The sequence below is a fragment of the Balaenoptera borealis genome (genome assembly GCF_965194805.1).
Source record: "Balaenoptera borealis genome assembly, chromosome: 4".
In the NCBI taxonomy this organism is placed as follows: Eukaryota; Metazoa; Chordata; class Mammalia; order Artiodactyla; family Balaenopteridae; genus Balaenoptera; species Balaenoptera borealis.
In genome coordinates this window covers 61,933,350-61,958,245 of record NC_138861.1, presented here as the reverse complement: position 1 = coordinate 61,958,245, position 24,896 = coordinate 61,933,350, and positions in this window count along the sequence as shown.

The following is a 24,896-nucleotide window of genomic DNA, read 5'->3' as shown; positions in this document are numbered from 1 at the left end:
CGGCCTCTCTTGTTGCGGAGCACAGGCTCCAGACGCGCAGGCTCAGCAATTGTGGCTCACGGGCCTAGTCGCTCCGCAGCATGTGGGATCTTCCCAGACCAGGGCTCGAACCCGTGTTCCCTGCATTGGCAGGCAGATTCTCAACCACTGCGTCACCAGGGAAGCCCCCAAGTTTTTTTTTAAAGAAAGAAGTGTTTACCATTGATTTTTAGATCTTTCTCTTTTCTTCTAATAATGAAAGTACTTAATGCAATAATTTTTCCCTCTGAACACTGCTTTTGGAGCACCTGCCAACTTTTGTTAGACTTAGAAAAAAACTTAGGTCTGCCTAAAATATATTTTATTTTCTCCTCTGATTTCTTTTTTGACTTGTGGGTTATTTAGAAGTGTTTTTTGTTTAATTTCTAAATAATGGGTAATTTTCCAAATATCTTTTAAAAAAATTAATTCTGCTATGTTTATGACAATTATTTTATGATTTCAATACTTAGAAATTTATTGAATTATTTTATGGCTTAGAATATGTTTTATCTTAGTAAATGTTTTGGGTATAGCTGAAAATAATGCATGTTCTGCTCTTGTTGGACTGAGTGTTCTTTGATTATCAATTAGATCCAGCTAGTTGTTAGTACTGTTCATGAAAATAAAATGAGAAATTCTACTGTCATTCTTATGTTTGTTTCTCTGTACCTAATATATTGTTTTCCTTTGGCTGCTTTTAAGATGTTTGAATTTTTACTGTTTTCCAGCCATCTGTGATGTGCCTTAGTGTGATTTTCTTTACATTTATTCTGCTTGTGGTTTGTTGACCATTTTCAGCCTGTGGGTTTATCCTTTTCATAGAGTTTGGAATGTGTTTTTGAAATTTTTCAAATATTTGTCCTGTCCCTCCACCTTCTCTCCTCCTGGGATCCCATTTGTATGTACATTAGTCTGTTCCATATTGTCAAACATGTCACTAAACTCTGTTCATTTTCTCTTTTTTCTCATTGTGCTACATTTTTGATGGTTTTTGTTGTTATACATTCAAGTTCAGTGATATTTTATTTTTCCTTTTCTAATATGTTGTTAATCCCATATATTTCTTATTTCAGATATATTTTATTTCTTGGAATTCTTTTTGTGTCTTTTTAAAAATATATTTTTCATTTCTTTCTTTAACATGATCATAATTTCTTCCACCTTCCTAAATATAGGAAGTGTATTTTTGAAAAGATTCTTCAATGTTCTTCTTATTCTTTTTTCTTTCTATTTGTTTATCATTAAGGATAAATAGCAATTCAAAGATTAGGATAGAGTTGAAAGTCAAGGCTCCTTCTCATCCCTTCTATTCTGAATCTTTTTTTTTTTTGTATTACTGATAATGGTTTTACTTTTTAAACTGTGGTAAAAGAAATAATATGAGATACACCCTCCTAATAAATTTTTAAGTCTACAGTACAGTATTATTTAACTATAAGCACAACGTTGTACAGCAGATCTCTAGAACCTTTTCATCTTGCATAACTGAAATTATATATGCACTGAACAGCAACTTTTCACTTCTCCCTCTCCCAACCCCCTGGCATCCAGCATTGTACTTTTTACTTCTATGAGTTTGACCATTTTAGCTACCTCCTATAAGTGGACTATGTAGTATTTGTCTTTCTGGGACTGGCTTATTTCACTTAGCATAGTGTCCTCAAGTTTCATCCACATTGTTGAATATGACATGATTTCCTTTGTAAGACTGAAGAATATTTCACTGTATCTATATACCACATTTTCTTTATCCATTCATCTGTCAATGAACATTTAGGTTGCTTCCATATCTTGACTGTTGTAAATAATACTTCAGTAAACACAGGAGTGCAAATATCGTTTTGAGATCCTGATTTAAATTCTTTTGTATAAATACCCAGAGTTAGGATTGCTGGCTTATATAATAATTCTATTTTTAATTTTTGAGGAACCTCCATACTCTTTTCCATAGCAACTGAACCATTTTGCATTCCCACCAACAATGCACAAGGGTTCCAATTTCTCCAAATGTTTGCCATATTAAATTTACTTATTTAATTCTTTTGATATTGGCTATCCTAACTTTTGTAAATATTTACTTTCATTCTTTTCATTGTGTTGATTGTTTGCTGTACAGCTTTTTGAGACAAAATAACCATACATTTTACCTCATAGATTCCCATGGAAAGAATCATCGCCTATTGTATATTTTTATTTTCAAGAAACATAGAACACAAATGTGACAATAATAACAAAAAATCTGTAAGGATCATCAATGTTCTTTGGTCAACAACAGTAACAAACCAGCACTAAGTGTTGTGTGTGGTGTCAGTCTGCAAATTATTTGTTCCCAGTTCATGGCAATATAAGTGTAGAAATGGAACATAAGCATTTAGAAACTTTTAAAGAAATTTGACTTTGTTGTGACATAAAAGCGTGTGATTTTTTTTCTAGAAATTTGTTTTTGTTGTGTTTTACAAAGGTGTTCTTGAGCGATTACAAATTAAAGAAATTGGTATAGATAGTTTAAGAAGTACTTACCTCTAGTCACAAATGTGGAACTAACAATCTTGTTTTGAAATCAATTATAAATAATTATTTTCTTATTTGGGGAAAATTGTGTTACTCTAGTTCAAGAATATGTAATTCTATTCTCAAATCTCATTTTGAGAGAGTACTTTATCAGAGCAATGCTCCTTTTATCCACATAGATGTTTAAATTCTAGGAGTTCTGGTGATATGTCCAACATTTTATATTTAAATATTCATATTTAACAACTGTGATTATAATATTAAAGACTTAAAAGCCTATGATTAAACAAGGACTCTAAGACTCTAAAATCATGAAGTTTCCTTTTTTTCACTGAATTGTTTGGGCAAAATTCTTGAAAAACATAATCATATTGTCTCATCTTTAGGACACATTTTCTTTTCCATTTTTAAGTTTCTGATATAAGGATATATCTTTTGTTTTATATTAAAGAAAAGTCTCCAGACACTGGCAGAGGAGTTCATTGTGACATAGTTGTCATTGTTTGCATAATATGAACCAATTGTCATCTCAGTTACTTGCATTAAATTTGTCACATTTTTCTTAAATGTGACACCCTAATTTGTACTTGAAATGTCTTTAAAATTAGTCTCTGATGTAGAGAAATGAAAAATTTCTGTGTATGAAAATATTACTTGTCACAGAAAGTACAATTAAAGACAGTGAAACTTGTCAACTCTATCAGAAAAAAAAAAATCCTAGTATTTTCTATAGTGAATTGTTCAATATGCCTTGAAGCTATGCTATCAGCTTGACTAGTACTAAAAATGGAGCACAGCTTACAAAAGCAGTATTTCAAAATTTTATTCAGAGTAATTGCTTGGAACTGTGCTACTTTAAGTAGCCAGTCCACTACTGGTTGTTACTGGTTTCAAAATTATAAGGAGCTTGCACTGGAATGTAAATCAAAACACTGTTTGGTTCATCAGGAAAGCCTTGCTATGTAAAAACAGTGTGCTTAAGGATGTAGATGATTTACTCTCTGACACAGCTTATTAATTCCTTATGGGCTGATCAAACTTTAAAAAGGATGGGCTTAGATTCTTGTATCTGTTAGGAATGTTTTCAACTCTAATGGACTGATTAATATGTCTCCTCAGGCAAGGGAAACAAAAGCAAAAATAAACAAATGGGATTACATCAAACTAAAAAAGCTTTTGCATAGAGAAGGAAACTATCAATAAAATGAACAGACTGCCTACTTAATAGGAGAAGATATTTGCAAGTGATATATCCAGTAAGGGGTTAATATCCAAAATATACAAAGAACTCACATGACTCAACGTCAAAAAAAAAACAGCCTGATTAAAAAAAAATGGACAGAAGATCTGAATACATTTCTCCCAAGACATATAATTAGCCAACAGGCACATGAAAATATGCTCAATGGAACTAATCAGGGAAATGCAAATCAAGAACACAATGAGCTTTCACCTCACACCTGTCAGAACAGTTATTATAAAAAAGTCAACAAATAACAAGTGTTGGTGAGGATGTGGGCAAAAGGGAACCCTCACACACTGTTGGTGGGAATGTAAATTGGTGCAGCTCCTATGGAAAATAGTATGAGATTCCTCAAAAAATTAAAAATAGGACTACCATATGATAGTACCTGAAGAAAACAAAAACACTAATTAGAAAAGATACATGCACCTCTATGTTGACGGCAGCATTATTTACAATAGCCAGGATATGGAAGCTACCTAAGTGTCCATCAGTAGATGAATGGATAAAGAAGATGTGGCATGTGTGTGTGTGTGTGTGTGTATATGGTTGAGTAATATGTTTATGACTATTTATCAAATAGTCTTTTAAAAAAATCTCCTTTCTGCACATAACAAGAAATCCAGAAGTAGGTAGATAATTGCTTGCTGATATTGGTAGAACTACTCAACAGATTCAGACTCTTTTTTTTTCTTCTTTATCATCCTTAGCATGCTGGCCTTTTTCCTCATATTGTCACCTGTGATCATAAGATGTTTACAATCAAGTAAAATACAGAACCAATTGCATTTGTCCTTTTTATGAGGAAAGTGAAAGTTTTTCTTTTTTTCCCAGAATACACCTATAAGTATTATCTTAACTCTCATTGGACAGAACCTTGAAACGTGACATACTTAGCTGCAAGAATACATGAGAAATCTAATATGGGGCAGACATAGTGTTTTCAGGATTGGTATAATATAATGGATAAATTAGGTTATGCTGAATTAGCATACAACCCCAAACTCTCAATGGCTTGATATAACATAAGTTTATTTGTTGCTTACACAAAATTTGTGGGTCCATATGATTACTCAGTGTAGCTCTCTTCCATGTGGTGACTTCATAATCCAGGTTGGTCTGATTTTATGGCTAATGGCCAGAGGGTAACGCTCTAGTGTGCTTATGCTCTCCTGCTCTCCGTAGCTGCTTCGTGTGCTCACCAAAGTCAGTGTGTTTGTATGCAAATCTGTTTACATCACTTATATTTTATGTATCTGGTAATTTAGTTAAAATTCTATGTAAAATAATAATATTTTTAAGAAGGGTTGTTTACTGAAACTTGATTGAATGCTTTTGGAAGAAGTGATAAGGGGGAATCACTAAAAATTACTCTAAGTTAGGTATAAGAAACCAAAGAAATCTAGAAGGATTCTGAACTCAGATTGTTTCATAAGTGTCTTTACTTTGTTGCTCCACTTTAAAGAACTGAAATTTGAAATCATAGATAACATATTGTGGGAGTAGACTACTCAAGAAAGACACATCAACATGGATCTCCAATCAGAGAAATTAAGCTTAAGGAAATGCTGTGGGCTTATATCTAAAGACAAGAGGACCTCTATTTTATTTGTCAAATATTCATCACAATTCAATTCATGCTTTTTAACCTTTCTAATGGAATATTTTCTCTGTTTTTCAGTCTTTGCATTGATTTTGGTTGGTTTCATAATGGAGTGGAATAGAAATAGTTCTTCCCCACCACTTTTAACTGGATCTCTTGCTGCATTTTAAAGGGATTTAAAAAAAAAAAAACAGAAGTCAAACTGACTCTGATACCTGACTTGCTTTCCTCTGAGAGGCAGAAAATTAGGAAGAGAATTGAGGTTGAAATCAATTATTGCAGAAATTGGTTATAAAGAAAATATTATAAAGAAAATTATAATATATAAATTGTGGCTGCCATTTTCTAATATTGTGATTTTTTCCTTTTCATCTCTTTGTTCACTTTATTCAATATGTTATCTGAATATTCCAGGCCTTGACTTTTTACCTACAGTCTTAAATTCTTCTGGTCTCTTGGCTATTCTATGACATTTTCAGAATCATTTTGAATTCTATGTACGATCCTCTGAATGTCTATTTCAAGAAAGCTTGCCTTAGGGAATACATAATCAAAACATTGAGATAGATATTAACTGTAAGAATAAACACTTCAAGCTCCTTAATTATTGCATAGAATACCTTTCTAGGTCAAATACCGTATAGTTGTTTTCTCTCTGCCTGTTTTGTTCACAAATGTGTGCTGTGTTTCTTTGATACCTGCCCTATGCTGCAAGTTCATATTTCTTCATATTTCTCAGCTTTCGATGAGATTGCTTTCTTCAGATATCTCTCACACTAACATTTATCCTTGTTCTATCAAAATTCAATTTGTCAAGTTTTTTTTCAAATGCTCTTGTTTTCCTATAATCAGACCACTATTGACTCATTCATTCATTCCTATAGATATCTCAGTGTTCCATGTGAGATCAGGGGATGCTTTAAGACTGGCTTTGAGATAGATGTTTATGGTTCATATCATATACATTTTTTTCCAGCTTGCAAACACTCTCACATAAACATTTCATTTACTCTTCACAAGGGGTATTATTATTTCTGGTTTTTTTTTCCCCATGGGAAACTGAAGACAAGAAAGTAGCAGTCATTTACTCAATGACATGAAGAGTAAGCAGCTGAATTGGTACTATAAGCTATTCTCCTGGCACCTCCACATTGTCACACCCAAACACCAGACTAACAAGTCTCTAAAGCCCTGAAGATATTGGGGATGGGGGCACTCATGCACAAGAGGGATAAAGCAAAACTCATCCCAGTGATGCAATTTGGGTCCTCCATGGCCAACTGCTTGGCCCACTATATGTTGGATACTCTACTTTTTTTCCCTTAGGGACCACTTCCTCTTATTAAAAGACTCTCCCCTCTTGGTTAATATAGCACAATTTCTCTTGCATCTCTTTCTATATTTTTGTTTTCTATTTTCACTTATTTCCTTCTCTGGCCATTCTTTCCAAGGTTTACCCTTGGTATTATTTTAGGACTTTGCTCACTCTATGCATTTACCTTGGGGAATTGCAAGCTTTCGTATATTAATCAATCTTCAAACCCAGATAACAGAAACACTCTAATTTCTTCAGGTGGAAAGAAATGTATTCCAGGGAATTCATTGCTTACAAAATCATTGGATGGTCTGGAGCTGTGCTGTCCAACATGGTAACCATTAACTGCACGTGGCTATTTAAGTTTAAATTTAAATTAACTATAATTAAATAAAAGCAGTAATTTAGATACTTAGTTGCACTAACCATATTTCAGGTGATCACTAGTCACCTGTGACTAGGGGCTACCATGTTTGACAACACAGATTTATAGAACAGTTTCCTCATGACAGAATATTCTATTGGTCTAGATGGTCAAGTTATAGGTTGAACTTGTAGGAATGACTCTCAGAACAGCATGACAGAACTGGTCCATCAAGGGTTACTACATTTGCCAAGATTAGCGAGCAAGGAAAACAGGAAACCAGTACTACAGATGGTGACTACAGAGTCACGTGGTCTCTGCATAATCTTTGCCAGTGTAATGGATGTCCCATGCCCTAACTCTTGACACACATTAAGCTAAGGACTAGAAACTGGGACTTCTGCTATAATTGCAACGCAAAAACCAAATATACCCCAAATTGGGCTTGCCAAGAAACAGCAAAAGTGTATCTTCCCCTCATAAGGCTGAATTCTGCTTCCAGACCTTTTGAGGATGCATTTGTTCAGCAGAATCTAGGTCATGTGTTGAAACTAAGCTGCAAAGGGATCCATGAAATGTCTTCAGATTTCTAGCCTCTAGCTTAAGGTACACTGCAAGGGTGGTGAATTTAAATTGAATGAGCCAATATTGATCATCTGCTACAATTTCCAGGTCCTCTTATTTGCTGATACAGAATTTTTATTTTTAGCCCTTTTCTCTCTTATTGACAATAGACACATGTATTTAACTGCCACCTTTATGTCTTCCCCAGGAGATACTACAGGCACCTCATACTCACATGACTCCTCTCTGTCATATGCTATATCTCAGTGAATGATCAAGTATTCAGGCCTGATCCTGGGTTTCAACTTTCCTTTTGCCCTGTCCCTTTCCTTCATACTCCTCGTCTAGTCAGTCAACAGGTCCTGTTGACTCTATCTCCCGAGTCCCAGTAGATCCTTCCACATATATTCATCATCATTGCCCCTGCTCCTGCTGATTCATCATCTCCAGTCTCCTCTATTGATTACCTATAATGCACTTGGAATCATTTTAGGTTCTCATAATACACTTCGCCATTTATTCTTCATTGACAGATCAGTGTTCTTATTCCCCTTTTCAAATGGGGAGTCTGACACTTAAAGAGAATAATAAATTGTTGTAGGTGACACTACTCAATTGTAAAACAGAATTTAAGCCTTAATCTCATTGGTTTCTAGTCCTATGCTTTAGGTGATGGTTCACAGGTGAGAGAAGTGGGTCAATCCCTGCTGATATGCTCCCTGAATCATCCGGAGCATTTAAAAATACAGATTCATAGGTTCCACCACAGACACTCTGAATCAGAATGTCTGGTGTTCCTTTCCCAGGGATTAATCTCAACAGGAGATCCATTGTGTAGAGTCCATACTCAGCCTAGTGGTAATAGAGCTGGTGAAGAAGAGCTGGAGAATCAAAGAATGTTTAGAACAGTGAACAACCAAAGGCTATTGAAAAGGGTATCAATATGTTCTCATCTATAAGACAAGAAGGTGAGTGGCAGGGAACTAAAACCACAAAACTATAAGGAAGCTCTGGCCAAAGGCAGGGTAGAAAAGATATTTTGAAGTGATATCTTAATAGAACTTGGAAACCTATTTTATTAACAAAATAATTGGGCCAGAATTAAAATTCTGCAAATCTATATATCTGCAATTCTGTTACCCAATTTTCTGTGTTCTGTGATTCAGATTTCACAATCAGAAGATTGTACTCTCTCATAAACTTATTCCTTCTGTAGCTTCAGTAAATTCTTGATGAAATTTGAATATTAAGTTAATGAAAACCTTACAAAATACATACAACTAAAAATCATCTAGGTCTCTAGCAATGGATATAAAAATTTCTGATTAGGTTTTGTATATGAAGTAGAAAGTTTGTAGAGTTATGTCAAAACCTCCCAGGCACAACTTTGGAAACTGAAACTGACTTATGTAAGCAGATCATATTAACTGATGATTCAAACCAGACAATTCCCTTGGAATATAAAAATTCACATAATGAAGAGAAGTGCTCTGGCCATACTTGGCAATAAGTTTCTCATTTTCAATATTTTTTTGTTAGTTGACTTAAGAAGCAAAGTGAATTCCTCTGGGAATTGTAGTAAGATTTCCTGATTAAGGACTCTTGTTGGTCTTCTCAACATTTCCAGATTGAGAATCTTTCAAGATTCACTTCCCATACTATTCTATAACTGAAGAAGTTGCTGAAGGTGTGATCAGTTTAGAGCTCCCATTTACTTACAGGCACCCTGAATAAATGGGATTGGAAAGAGAGCAACAGTTATTTGTGGGGAAAAGAAGGGGGGCTCTCAGTAGTTTCTTGTTAATGTTGTGTTCAAAAATGGTTTTTGGTCTTTTTAAAAAAATCTAGTCTACGGCAATCCATTTCTTCTAGTATTTCAGGCCAATTAGGCCCTACTCTTTCCCTCTTACGTCGAATTCCTCAGCAAATCCTGTAGGCTCAACCTCCAAAACATCCAGAATCTGACCATTTCTCACCACTTCCACTGCTACCACCTTGGCCACCATCAAATCTCGTATGTATCATTGCAATAGCCTCTTCTGTGGCAGGCTGCCCCTTCTGCCTATTCCTAGCTCAGCAGGCAGAGTGTAAAATACGAGTCAAACCATGTCCTCGTCCAGTCTTTTAATGGCTTATAAGGTTTACAGGTGCTGGCCTATGCTCTCAGTTTATCTTCTGTCATTCTCCCCTTGCTCATTCCATTCAAGCCTCATTGGCCTAGCTGTTCCCTCTTTGAGATACTTACACGGACCCAGAGCACCTTTTCCATACCTCTGCGCTTGGCTGGCTCCCTCATCTCCTGCAGTTCTCAGATGTAGCCATCTCAACGAGGCTTTCCTTGACCATTCAATTCAGAACTGCAATCCCTTCCCCAGCACTCTCTTTGCTTTTACTTTCTCCATAGTACTTATCAGCATCTAACATAATGCAGATTTTCTGTGGATATTTATTTATTGGTTTACTGTCTGTTTTCACAACTAGAATGTAAGCTGTGAGAGTAAGAGTTTTTTCACTTTCATGGTTTTGTTTACTCTTTTATGCCCCAGAACTTACACCAGTTCCTGTAGAATAGTGAGCACCCAAAACAAACTGAAAAAGACAAAAGCTTTGCTGAATACATTCAAGAAATATAAAAATATAATAAAGATATACTTATTTAGTGGCATTATGGAATATTTTAAGTGAATGAAAAAATATTAAAAGCAAACACACATATAGGAATGAAATATCTTCTATTATCTTCCTTCCTCCCTTCCTTCCCTTCCATTCATCTACCACCTACCTACGTGAGGCCCATGGTATAACTGGAAGTAGATGGTACTGAAGATACAAACCAGATCCTGTACTCCTTTGACACTCTGAATCACCAGGCCATGAACAGTGATGATAATTCAGCTTGGCAGAGTATTGATTTTTTAAAAAATGTGCCCTGCCCTTAACTGTGACTGTAAAGAGGTGGCTGAGTGTCTTTCTTTGGGCTGCGACTTACTAGACATTTTATGAATGTTAGGGCATCTGGTAGATTAGTCAAGTTCTTAACCTATGATTTGATTAATCTATTGATACTATGACCCTTATATGTATTTTATACTTTATTAAACTTTGGATATATAATCTTTGCTACCATTTTCATTGAATATTAAAATTGAATATTAAAACATACATACTAATGATATGATTTCCCATAGCTTTACCATTTCCCATAGCTTTCCCATACTAATTATATGATTTCCCATAGCTTTACCATGTACCGTGAAACATACATACTAATGATATGATTTCCCATAGCTTTCCCATAGCTTGTTTGTATAGAGTTTGTTTCCATTAAAATCTGTGTTCTAAGTAGTTAGTAGTAAATACTGTAACTGTAAATATAGTTAGGGGTTATTTTTGTCTTGTCTACAAAATATAGTAGGAAAAAAGTGAATCTCCATTTCTAAGGGGTATCTGACTACTGTCTGTTCTTATTCATGTTACTTGTATCTTTGAAGTCACCAGAAGTTTATGCATTTGTAACTTTGTTCCTTTGACCTTACAGTACTCATAATTCGCTTGTAAACTTATTAGTAAGTTTTCAATACCATATAATTTTTATCCTAAACTTCTCTGGAACTCAATCTGATAGGAAAGATGTTCTAAATTTTCCTATATTTTTTATTGCTATTGATTTATCTCTTAGGTCTATGAATGTACTCTCTATATCTATCTGAACTTATTTTAGAACAGTTTTTGATTTACAAAAAATTGTGAAGAGAGTACAGAATTCCCATATACCCCACACCCATTTTCCTCTATTATTAACATCTTACATTAATTTCACCATTTTAAATTTGTTACTTTGTCTTATGTCCTGTTTATAGTCAATTTTTAGAAAAGTTCCTTTTATAGTTGAAAAGAATGTATATTCTTCAGCTCTTGATGAAATTATATGTATACATATAATGTTAATAAATCATATTTCAAAAATCTTGTTATTAAAGCCTATTCTAACAACTGTCAATAACTGAAAAGGGTTTGTTAAAATCTCCCCAGTTTAATTATAGATTTATTTATTTCTCCTTGCATTCTGTGATTCTGATTTTTTGTCAGTTTTTATAAAATTTTCCACGACTTATTTAGAATAAGTTTGATTAGATGCATACAAATTTAAAATAGTTAAATATTCGTGGTCTATAAAATGATTTATCTGTATTAACCATCTTTATCTCTAGTAATACCTTTTGCCTTCAAGACTATTTTGTTTGATATTAATAGAAAATACTAGCATTCTCTCAGACAATATTTGCTTGATTAATCATTTTTCTTTTTTCAAATTTTCTGTTCTGTTTTAGATGTTTCTTATTAATAGCATACAGTTTTAACAAATCCAATTTAACAATTTTAACTTTTAATTTGAGTACATATAATTTACATTTATTGTAATTATTGATACATTGGGATTTCAATATAGTTTCAAATTTTGTTTTTTCTTATCCTAACTTTTCTATTTCTTCTTCATCTCCTTTATACATATTACTGTTTATCAATTTTTTTCACTACTATTTTGGACATTATGCACTCTTTCTATTTGTTACAGGCTAACCTAGAAATTCTAAAGTAAATCCTTTACTTGTCAAAAATCTAATATTAATACTTTTACTCTATTAAAGAATGAAGGAATCATAGCATATTTAATTCCATTTATTCCTCTACTGACTTGCATAATTATTTTTGACTTGTATTTTATTTCAGTGTATTTTATAAACCTCCAAATATGTTATCATTATTATTGTTTACAGTCGGTGTCCTTTGAAATTAGCCACATATACCACCATGTTGGATGCTTTTTATTACTTCCTGCATCTCAGACTTTCCAGTTGGCATTTTTTTCTCTTGCTTGTAGAACCCTCTAGAAGTTACTCTAGACTGTGTTTGCTGGTGGAAATCCAAATTTTGTTAGAAAAAGTCTTTATTTTACTTAACTATTAAAGGATTTTTTTTTTTTAGCTATGCATATAATTCTAGGTTGGTAGTTATTTTGTTGCAGCAAATTTGGTGATATAATTTCACTGTTTTCTGGTTTCTTTTGTTATTGTTGGAAAGTCGATTGCAATCTGTCACATTTTTAAAATTAACTTTTCCTTTATCTTTGCAGCTTTTTCTTTTTCTTCATCTTTTGTTTTCTGTAGTTTCACTGTGATGTTTCTATGTTTAAATTTCTTGTTATTTATGTTGTGAGTTCTAGAATCCTGTATTGACATCTTTCATCATTCTAAAAAATTCTCAAAATTGCTATCTCCAAATATGTTCTATTTTCTTTCTTCTTTTTTTTTCTAGCATTCAAACTAAAGCATTATAGACCTTCAATTTAATTTTATGTCTCTTACACAGTTTTCTGCATTTTATTTTCTATTTTTCTAGTTCTTAATTTCAGGTTCACTAACCCTTTTCAGTTGTCAAGCCTTGCATTGAGTAATTAATTTCAATCATATTTCTCAGTCCTACAATTTATATTATTTTTCTTAATATTTGTCACTTTAAAAAAAATTGAAGTATAGTTGATTTACAATATTGTGTTCGTTTCAGCTGTAAAGCTAAGTGATTCAGTTATATATATTTTTTCAGATTATTTTCCATTATAGGTAATTACAAGATATTGAATACAGTTCCCTGTGCTATACAGTAAATCCTTGCAGCTTATCTATTTTATCTACAGTAGCTTTTATCTGTTGATACCATATTCCTAATTTATCCCTCCTCACCTCCCTTTTCCCTTTGGTAACTGTAAATTTGTTTTCTATGTCTGTGTGTCTGTTTCTGTTTTGTAAATAAGTTCATTTGTATCATTTTTTAGATTCTACATGTAATGATATATAATATTTGTCTTTCTCTGACATATTTCACTTAGTATGATATTCTCTAGGTCCATCCATGTTGCTGCAAATGGCAATATTTCACTGTTTTTATTGGCTGATAATATTCCATTTTGTGTGTATATATGTGTGTGTGTGTATACACATTTTCTTTATCCATTCATCTGTTGATGGACACTTAGGTTGCTTCTATGTCTTGGCTATTATAAAATAATGCTGCTATAAACACTGGGATGCATGTATCTTTTTGAATTATTGTTTTCACTTTTTCTAGACCCAGGAGTGGAATTGCTGGATCATATGGTAGTTCTATTTTTAGGTTTTTAAGGAACCTCCATACTGTTTTCCATAGTGACTGTACCAATTTACATTCCCACCAACAGTGTATGAGGGTTCCCTTTTCTCCACATCCTCTCCAGCATTTATTATTCTCACAGGTGTGAGGTGGTATCTCATTGTAATTTTGATTTGCATTTCTCTAATAATTAGTGATGTTGGAGTATCTTTTCTTGTGCCTATTGGGCATCTGTATGTCTTCTTTGGAGAAATGTCAATTTAGGTCTTCTGCCCATTTTTTGATTGGGTTCTTTGTTTTTGAGATTGAGTTGTTTGTTTTTGAGATTGAGTTGCATGAGCTGTTTGTACATTAACTGCTTGTCAGTTGCATCATTTGCAAATATTTTCTCTCATTCTGTACATTCTTTTTTCATTTTGTTGATGGTTTCCTTTGCTGTGCAAAAGCTTTTAAGCTTGATTAGGTCCCATTTGTTTATTTTTGCTATTCTTTTGCCTTGGAAGTCTGAGTAAGAATATAATGCTATAATTTATGTCCAAGAATGTTTTGCCTTTGTTCTCTTGTAGGAGTTTTATGGTGTCATGTGTTATATTTAGGCCTTTAAACCATCTTGAGTTTATTTTTGTATACGGTGTGAGGGAGTACTCTAATTTCATTGATTTACATGTTGCTGTCCAGCTTTTCCAACACCACTTGCTGAAGAGACTGTCTTTTCTCCATTGCATATTCTTGCTTCCTTTGTTGAAGATTAATTGACCATAGGTGTTTGGGTTTATTTCTGGGCTCTCTATTCTGTTCCATTGATCAGTATGTCTGTTTCTATACTAGTACCACTAATTCTCTTCAGTTGTTAAAACTTGCATTGAGTAATTAATTTAATCACTGTAGTCCTCAGTCCTATAATTTGTATTATTTTTCTTAATATTTATGTCATTTTTTATATTTTCTAATTTCCTGCTGAACTTTTATATCTCTGGTTTCTTTTCTGATGTCTATGCTTTTATTTTCTTATCATGTCATGTTTCCTTGCATTCCAATACGTCTCTGTGTGTTAAACCTTATATTTTTTGAAAAAATGTAAAAATAATTTAAAGCCTAGGATTTTTATTGGCTATTGACAGGTACTGGAGATGCTATATATCCATAGCCACCATATCTACTTTAAATAACATTGTAGGCTTGAGGTTCCTTGGACCACTTAATCATTACAAGTGGGCTGAAAGTCCTTTAGAGGCTGTTTTACTTTCAGTTCATCATCACCCTCTGGGATTCAGAGTCCTGGCTAAAATGGCTGGTGGTTTATCAAAATTTCCTCTTTAAGTTGACACTGGACTTTGATGGATTCCCTGATCCTTCACAAAAATGTAGCTCAGTTTCTTCTGTATATGCAAATGAAGCTTCGAGCCATGTTTACCTCTCTGAATATATTTTCCCCTAGATTTTAGCCTGTTAATTGTTTACAATCTTCTTAACAATTGGAGAGGAAGCATTTCTTATACCATTCAGCAGAAAAGGAGTCTAAATTATCTGGTCTTTAATTCATAGAGGCAGAAACTCCTATTATTTTCTCTTTATCTCTGTTCTAACAGCTCTAGTTATGTGTCCTATCTCAATTGAAATATTTTTTCTTGATCAGTTTTTCTAAATGTTTGCCAATTTTATTAATGTTTTAATTTTTTTGTGTGTTTATTGAATATCTTCACTGCATCTTTGTTTTCTGTTGCAACAATTTCTGCTCTTATCCATAGTTTCTTTATTCATGTATTTTAGAGATTTATTTTCAAATTATTTTGCTTTCCTTTTCTAATTTATGAATAAAAAGTAATAATTTGTTCCTTAGGTGCTTTCAGCCATCCTATTAATTTATAAATGATGTATTCTTATCATTCAGTTCTAAAAATTTGTAGTTCTCTTAAGATTTATTTAGTGGTATTATCTTTCCAACATGCATGAAATAGAAGAATAGTATAATGAATCTCCATGGACCGTCTCTCAGATTCAATAATTATCAACTTTGTCAATGACATTTCAAATACCACTACTCATTATTTCCCTTCCACTCGATTATTTTGAAGCAAATCTAAGATTTCAAATTATTTCACTCTTAAATATTTAAGTATGAAGTTCAAAAGATAGACTTTTTAAATAACGTAATCACAATATCATTATCATAGCTAAAAGTTTAACCGAAGTACCTTAATATTATCAAATAGTCAGTGCTCAAATCTTTCCTATTGTCTCACATTTTTCCTTATCAAGTGCCTTGCTTGAATCAAGCTTGAATCAATATTCAAACATAGTTCACACGTTGATGTGACACATATCTCTTAACCTATACGTTCCCTCCCCTTTTACTTCCTTTCAACTTATTTGTAATGAAGAAACTAGTCATTTGTCCAGTGTAATTTCCCATGTTATGGATTTTGCTGATTGCATGTTGCTCTGTGTCTGGTATTTCCTGTAAACTGATAATTAGATCTTGAGGCTTTATAAGGTTTGATTTTCTTCAGAGTATATCAACTATGGTGGTGTGTATTTCATATTTCATCATATCAGGAGGTGTATAATGTATGATTATCTTTTTTTAAAATGTTAAAATTGATCAGAGAATTCAGGTATTTTCAGTGTGATCTGTTATTATAAAGTCTGCTCTTCTGTGTTTTTAGCACCCACTAACCATCATTACGTAGGTCCTCTATTTTGTTAGACCTTACAAAGTGATAATACTCTAATTCTAGCAATTCTTTTAGCACTTTCTAGCACTTCTAGCACTTCTTTTTCTAGCCTTCTAGCACTTTTAATATTCTAATTCTATAGCTTCTTATTAGCTGGGATATTTCTATGAAGATGAACTTTCTGTCATTAACTATTTGGTTATGGTATACTTTGTGTAGGAAAGGCAGCATAAATGCTTAATATTTTCCTTTTATATATCAGTTTCAGAATAATAATTTGATTCTTTAGCATCCTTAAATGTGAACAATAAACTTAAAAATAAGTTTCATTATGAATTTTTGAATTTTAACATATCTGATATGCTACAATTCACTGCAGTTATTCTGTTTTTTTCCTAGTTGATTTTGGTGAAAGTGCTGCTCTGTTGCTAGCTATTTCAAGTCACCTAGTAGTGAAAGTTATGATTCTTTTCTAATGTCAATTTTACATTGAAAAATAACATATGTATATAAGTCTACAAATTATCAGTACACAATTCAGTAACTTCAAGCAGTACCTCTTACATTCAGTAGTGTTCCAAGGGCAACCAGTACTTATTTCTCCATAGCTTACTGTTGGCCATTTTTTATATTAATAAAAGTGGCTTCATATTGTATGTACTCTTTTGTACTTGTTTTCCTTCATTACACATTAATTTTGTGAAGTTCATCTCTGTTGCTCCATGTGGCAAGTTTGTTCATTCTCATTTCTGTATAATATTCCATGTACGGATATGCCACTCTTTATTATCCATTCTATGTTGATGAGTATTGGGTCATCCTCAGGTTTAGGCTGTAAGAATAGTGCTGCTATGGACATTCTTGTACATGTCTTTGGATGAACATATGTACTCATTGGAGACATACCTAGGAGTGGAATTTATGAGTTATAGGGTATATATAGTGTAGTATAGTGGATATATATATGTGTGTATATACATATATGTGTGTGTATATTTATATTTCAGTCATACTACATATTGCTAAACAGTTTTCCAAAGTATTCATACCAGTATTATTCTTTTTGATATTTAAATTGCCTCATCTTTGGCCAAGAGAATCTCCTCTCTTGGAACACATACACAAACACACACATGCACACAAAATATTTTCAGATTAACAGTACAAGTATTGTTTTTAACAATATGATTATCAAACACAACTTAAGATTTTCTTGCAGATCTCCTCGTCCTCAAGGTATGTCACACTGGAGATATACAGTTTTAAACTAACTTGAGATATTTTTCTCTGTGATTATGCTACCAACTAGATACACAGGTCCATTTGTTTCATTTTTCTTCCAAATTCACTTTTTAAATTTTGATTTAAATTTATTTTATATTTTATAAGAATATTTTCAAAATTTCTGCATCTATGGCTTTTAAAGTCATTGTTTTGTTCGTGATTTTTAAAATAAATTGCAGTTGAGCAGAAAATGAGTTGTATGTAACATTTAAAAACTTGGCCATTTAGAAAACATTTCCTGTGTTTTTAAAAATACTACATATAGTCTGATTCTTTGGAGTAGTGTTTTACAGATGTTCATTAGATCAAACTTATAAATGGTATTAGTCAAATTTTCCAAGACTGATTTCCTTCAGCTAGCCTACTGGAGGAGGATTATACCTCCTGCAAGGTTCCTCATAAACCAAATAAAGCCAGCTGCTTAAGGCAACAGATCCTAGCTAACCACAAAACATGGGCCCCAGCTCCCTGATAGTGCCAAGAGGAAGGAGGCTCGTGCATACCTGGCCGTGAACACCAGTGTGGTGAATCCTGCAACTTGTTTCCATCACGTGTGGCAGTATCGCTAGTCTTGGATGCTAGCCTCTGATCACACCAGAGGTGGGTTGATTATCCTTCCAACCTCTTATGTGGGGATGTCAGGAGGAAGAGCTGGATCCACATTCTCTCACATTGTATTGCTGTTGTATCACAACCCATGATAATACCAGAGGAATGATTACAACTTTTTTAATGAGCCAGCTTGAAGCCCCATGGCCCAATCATCAGGTTCTCTCTGATGTCTGGCCCTGCCAGATTGCTCTGGGCTGCCATCTTGTGACAGGCAATGGGGGCCATGCAAGCCTGCTACTGATCCTGTCTTTTTGAGTTTCCCCCAATGAATGCCAGTCTAGTAAGCCTTACGTACCTGCCATCTGGTCATTTGCCCTTGTTTGTGTGACATTACTAATTTATTGCTTCTTGAGCAATCAATCAACTAAAAATATTAAATAAAATATCCTACTAGGATATTGATTAGTAAGCTCCACTTTATAAGATACAACCAGGCCAAATAATCATTGCTTAGAGTTCTGGCTTTGTGGGAATTTGGGGCTCTGACAGATGTATGAGACAGCAGGTGATTTGGCTTAGTTCCTAGAAGGGAGATTGTTGTCTGCCTATCTAGCCCCAGCTAGTAGGCACAGAGATTTGCAGAGATTTTTCAGTCTTCTTTGACATGTCTTGGGGCTTGCTAGCTCCAGCTTCAAGCAGTGATCTTGCCTTGGGGCCACCATTTCCTACTGTAAAACTTTGGTCCCCTTTACCCTCTAAGAGACAAATTCCTACTGCCTGCTTCTGTACTAACACTCTAGTAAACCCACAGATGAACTCCTGCCAAGCTATGTTGCTATGGTTTTCTTTTTTATCTCATTTAGCCAACATTGTTTTCTGTTTGGAACAGGTTTTTGAAGCAAAACCCCAATATTCCACATTGATCTCTGCAAATTTTAGGCATAGGTATTTTAAAGTCCTTCTTGTTTTCTATTACTTTAAATTTGTCAGCACCGATTGTTTTTTTGCCTTGACATCGGATTTCTTTACATGATTTAGAATTGTAGTTTGGTCTTGAGTGGGAGGTTGTCTGCTTGTCTATTTGACTTTATGTTCACCCTTCCCTGTCTGGCAGTTCTGTGGCTGTTTTCACAAGGCCTCTGAGGCTCCAGTCTAGACGCAGGTCTTACATAAGTGGCTCAGCACTTCCATTCCAGTTATTTTCTAGATCCAGCAAGTGAGTCAGCTGGCATTTATGCCCAGTCCTGATTGAAGTTATCTTTGTTTCCTCCTGGCAGATGATATACAATTCAGCCCTGAGTAGGTATCAAACATTTTCCACTTATTACATGAGTCAGGAAATTCTGCCACAACCCTTACATTCATGGAGTGACACTTAATTTGACCTCTGTGATAGTCTCATATTATACAAACTCACATCTGCCTCTACTGGTTTTATGGTCTAGGTCTATCAAGGCTTTGACATCAGCCTCAATTGATTGGTCTGTATTTCTAGTCCAAAGAGGTGTTTAGCTTGATTTGAATGTAGTGATTTTTCAAAAAAAATTACACATATCTGTCATTGTTATGTATTTGGAATATTTTGTGCCACAAAATAAACAAGTGCTCAAAAACCAGGGACTTTTAAATAGGACAGAGGAGGCAGCTTGAAGAGGCTCACACTGGCCAAAGCTAGGACAATTTAAGCTTTGAAATAAAGAAATGCTAGTAATGGATTAAAATCCATTGAATAAATAAAAAAAGTCATGAGTTTATACTTATATCAATCAATAAATGAACAAATAAAGGAATGATGGAATGTGAAAATTACCATAATGGAAAGACAGAATGAAAGTAAATACAGTAAATGTTAACAACTGTGGAATTTGGGTGATGTTCTTTGTATTATCCTTGAACATTGTGTTTATTTCAAAATGAGAGTATAAAAACAGCAACATATTGAAATTGAAAATGTTGATTCAAGGAATGAAAAAAGTTCAAAATTAGGAAACATAAGAAAATACCTATAAATCAAAGAAATATATTTAAAGGAGAAAAAATATATTTAAACATCTCAATAGATCCTTTTAAGAATGTTAGGCAACATTCAACATCCATTTGTTTAAAAAAACCTTAGTTATGTGGAATAGAAGTGACATACTTTATATGATAAAAGTACCATCTCAAAGCAAAATTTAGCCTTATGAATATATTAAAATAAAAAAAGATCTTCCCATTAAAGTTAATAAAAAGACTTGAGTGTCTGCTTTCATCATAAGTTTTTATACTTTGGAAATATTGTCTCTTCAATATTACAAGAAAAATAATTTCACAGCATATGATTATCTAGAGAAGCAAATATAGGCAAATAGGGAAACTATTCAAGTTTTTAAGGTAGTCATTTGTTAAGTACCTATATAAAAATCAGTGCTATTCTATATATCCATGTAATCATTTTGAAAACACATTGAAAAATAACCCACGTTAAAAATGGGATTAAATCCTTTGAGTTACGGAAGGATTTTTTTTTTTTTTTTAAAGAAATTCACGGTCTTTTATTTATTTATTTATTTATTTATTTATGACTGTGTTGAGTCCTCGTTTCTGTGCGAGGGCCTTCCCCAGCCGCGGCAAGTGGGGACCACTCCTCATCGCGGTGTGCGGGCCTCTCACCATTGCGGCCTCTCTTGTTGCGGAGCACAGGCTCCAGACGCGCAGGCTCAGCAATTGTGGCTCACGGGCCCAGTTGCTCCGTGGCATGTGGGATCTTCCCAGACCAGGGCTCGAACCCATGTCCCCTGCATTGGCAGGCAGACTCTCAACCACTGCGCCACCAGGGAAGCCCTACGGAAGGATTTTAGCCAATTTATGAAAGGTGGAAAATATGAATATTCCACAAATTAGATAGACTGAGTTGAGGAAGCCACAGATATGAATACGTATAGAAGTACAATGGAATTTGTCTTCAGTCTGCCTGAAAGAACCTTTGAGACCGACAGCTCAGAGTGGGTAGAAAGGAAGTGAGAAAGAGTGCTAAAATTGCAGGGATTAGGGGAAGATGTTACAGTGAGCTCTCCTCCTGGAGAGGAGGTCTTTATCATGGAGAAGGCTCAGGGTGTATTTAAAAATGATTACCTTTCTTCTCCCCTTGCCAGACACATAAGATTATCTTGTCTATTCACTGTGAGAACCTGGTGGGATTTCTGAAGGTAAAAACCATCAAAATATGTCCCTCTCCCAAGATTGTGGAAGGCAGAGTTTTTCATTTGCATGCTAATCCACACTCTGCATCTAACTATTAATTAACATTACCACTTAAGTGTTCCTATGTTATGGCTCCAGTGGCTTCTGTTGTAGATAAGCTGATCTCACCTGTGAACTTCTGACTTCCCCTTTCTATATTCTGGGGTGGCAGTTGCTAAGCACCTTCAACTTTGTGACAGGTCCAAGAAAAGTTGTTGTTGTTCAGTATTGTTGTAAAGACAAGAATGACAACTTTTAACTCTTAACCTGTCAAAGCTGAAAACTGAAGTCCAGTGAATTGATTTAAAAAACTTATTAAAGATAATTTTTTAGAGCAGTTTTAGGCTTAGAATGTAATGGAGAGGAAGGGACAGAGATTTCTAATGTACCCCCAACCACCTCATATGCTTAGCCTCCCCCATAATCAACATCACTTACCAGAATGGTACACTCGTTACCAAGGCTAAATCTACACTGACACATCATAATCACCCAAAGTTCATAGTATGTCTTAGGGTTCACTCTTGGTGTTGTACATTCTATGGGTTTGGACAAATGTATAATGACATGTATCTATTATGATAATATAAAACAGAGTGTTCTCACAGCCTTAAAATTCCTCTGTGTTCTTCCTATTCGTGCTTCCCACCCACTCCCACACCTGGCAAACACTGATCTTTTTATTGTCTCCATAGTTTTACCATTTTCAGAATTTCATAGAGTTGGAACCATTCAGTGTATGGTCTTTTCAGACTGGCTTCTTTCACTCAGTAATATGCACTTAAGGTACCTCCATGTCTTTTCATAACTGGATAGCTCCTTTCTTCAGCACTGAATAACATTCTGTTGTCTGAATGTACTACAGCTTATTTATCCATTCACCTACTGATGGATATTCTTGTTGCCTGCAAGTTTTGGCAATTATGAATAAATCTGCTATAAATATTCATGTTCAGGGTTTTGAGTGTATATAAGTTTTCAACTCCTTGAGTAATACTTAGGAGTGTGATTGTTGGATTATATGGTGAGAATATGTTTAGTTTTGTAAGAAACCACCAAACTGTCAGAGTGGCTGTGCCATTGTTGCATTTTCCCCAGCAATGAATGAGAGTTCCTGTTGCTCCACATCCTTGTTAGCATTTGGTGTTATCAATGTTCTGAATTTCAGCCATTCTAGTAAGTGTATAGTGGTATCTCATTGGTGTATTAATTTACATTTCCCTGATCACATGTTATGTGGACCATATCTTCTTTGGAGAGTTGTCCTTAAGGTTTTTGACTCTTTAAAAAAAATTTGGATTCTTTTTTCTTCTTATTGTTGTGTTTTAAGAGTTCTTTGTATATTTTGTGTAACAGTCCTTTATTAGATATATCTTTTGCAAATATTATCTCCCAGTATGTGGCTTGTCTTCTCATTGTCTTGACATTGTCTTTCACAGAGTAGAAATTTTAGATTTTAATGAAGTCTAGCTTACCAATTATTTCTTTCATGGATTGTGTCTTTGGTGTTGTATCTAAAAAGCATCACCATACCCACATTTTACCCTCATAAGCAGATCACTTAAAGTAGGCAACACTCAGTCAAATAAGACATGTTATAAAATTTTTTTCTGGTTAAATTAAAGCATAGATGGTCACTTTACCCTACTCCCCAACAATCCACTCTAAACTACCAAAATTTATGCCTTGAAAATCTCGCAAATCAAAGTCAGTGCAAAATGAGCAAGCAAGAAAAAATATCTCCAGTATTTTATGTTCACCATTTTTCATATTGCCAAATGATGAGTTGAAAATGCAGAATTTAGGTCGGGTCTTTCAAATACCTGACATTTGGCATCATGAGTTTAGAATATCAAACTGTTAACTAAAATTTTCAGTTTGACTCTCTCATTTAGCATTCTCTTATAGTTTCACAAAAATAAAATTTATTTATTATGTTACGTATTATACTTTTTTAAAGTTGTTTTGGTGTGGACCATTTTTAAAGTCTTTATTTAATTTGTTACAATATTGCTTCTGTTTTATGTTTTGGTTTTTTGGCTGCAAGGCATGTGGGGTCTTAGCTTCCCAACCAGGGATCGAACCTGCACTCCCTGGATTGGAAGGTGAAGTCTTAACCACTGGACCACCAGGGAAGTCCCTTACATATTGTATTAATCAAGGTTCTTTATCCAATAGAATTAAATAAATTTAAAAGTTAACACCCACACACACCTCCACACACTGTAAGGAATTGGCTCATGCAATTACAGAGGCTGAGAAGGTCCAAGATCTGCAGTTGGCCAACTGGAGACCCAGGAGATTCAATATGTAGTTCCAGTCTGAATCCTAAGGCCCGAGAATCAAGAGAACCAATGGTTTAAGTTCCAGTAAAAAACCTGCAGACTCAAATACCAAGAAAAGCCAATATCTCACTCTGGGACTAATAGCTGGAAAAGAGCAATGTCCCAGCTCAACCAATCAGGGAGGAGTTCCCTCTTACTCAACCTTTTTGTTCTATTTAAGTCTTGAATCGATTGGATGATAAAAAGTACCATCTGTTTTACTGAGTCTAATAATTCAAATGTTAATCTCAACCTGAATCACCCTTACAGATATATCCAGAATAATGTTTGGCCAAATATCTGGGCACCTTGTGGTCCAGTCAAATTGACACATAAAATTAACCATTCCTTCTATCCATATTTTGTAACAGTAAGATTATCCCTTAATAACACTATAATACAGGTTTATCTTTTACCTCAGTTTTTGTGACCCTTCCCCCAGACTTCAAGTACATTCTCCTTGCTTATTACAATCCTGTCATTTAGCAAAATCTCATTCTTTGGAAATAACACTTGAGTGTAAGGAAAAAGGGGAAGTTTAATGTTTTACCATTCTGCTAAGACAATATTTGCTTTGAGACAAGGCATGAGAAACAGATGTTTTAAGCTACAATATTGATCCTAAGAATCTACTGAGGTTTTTGCAGGAACCAAGATGGCGGAGTAGAAGGATGTGCTGTCACTCCCTCTTGCGAGAACACCAGAATCACAACTAGCTGCTGGACAATCATCAACAGGAAGACACTGGAACTCACCAAAAAAGATACCCCACATCCAAAGACAAAGGAGAAACCACAATGAGACGGTAGGAAGGGTGCAATCAGAGTAAAATCAAATCCCATAACTGCTGAGTGGGTGACTCACAAACTGGAGAACACTTATACCACAGAAGTCCACCCACTGGACTGAAGGTTCTGAGCCCCACGTCAGGCTTCCCAACCTGGGGGTCCGGCAACAGGAGGAGGAATTCATAGAGAATCAGACTTTGAAGCCTAGTGGGAGAATTGATTGCAGGACTTTGACAGGACTCGGGAAACAGAGACCCCACTCTTGGAGGGCGCACACAAAATA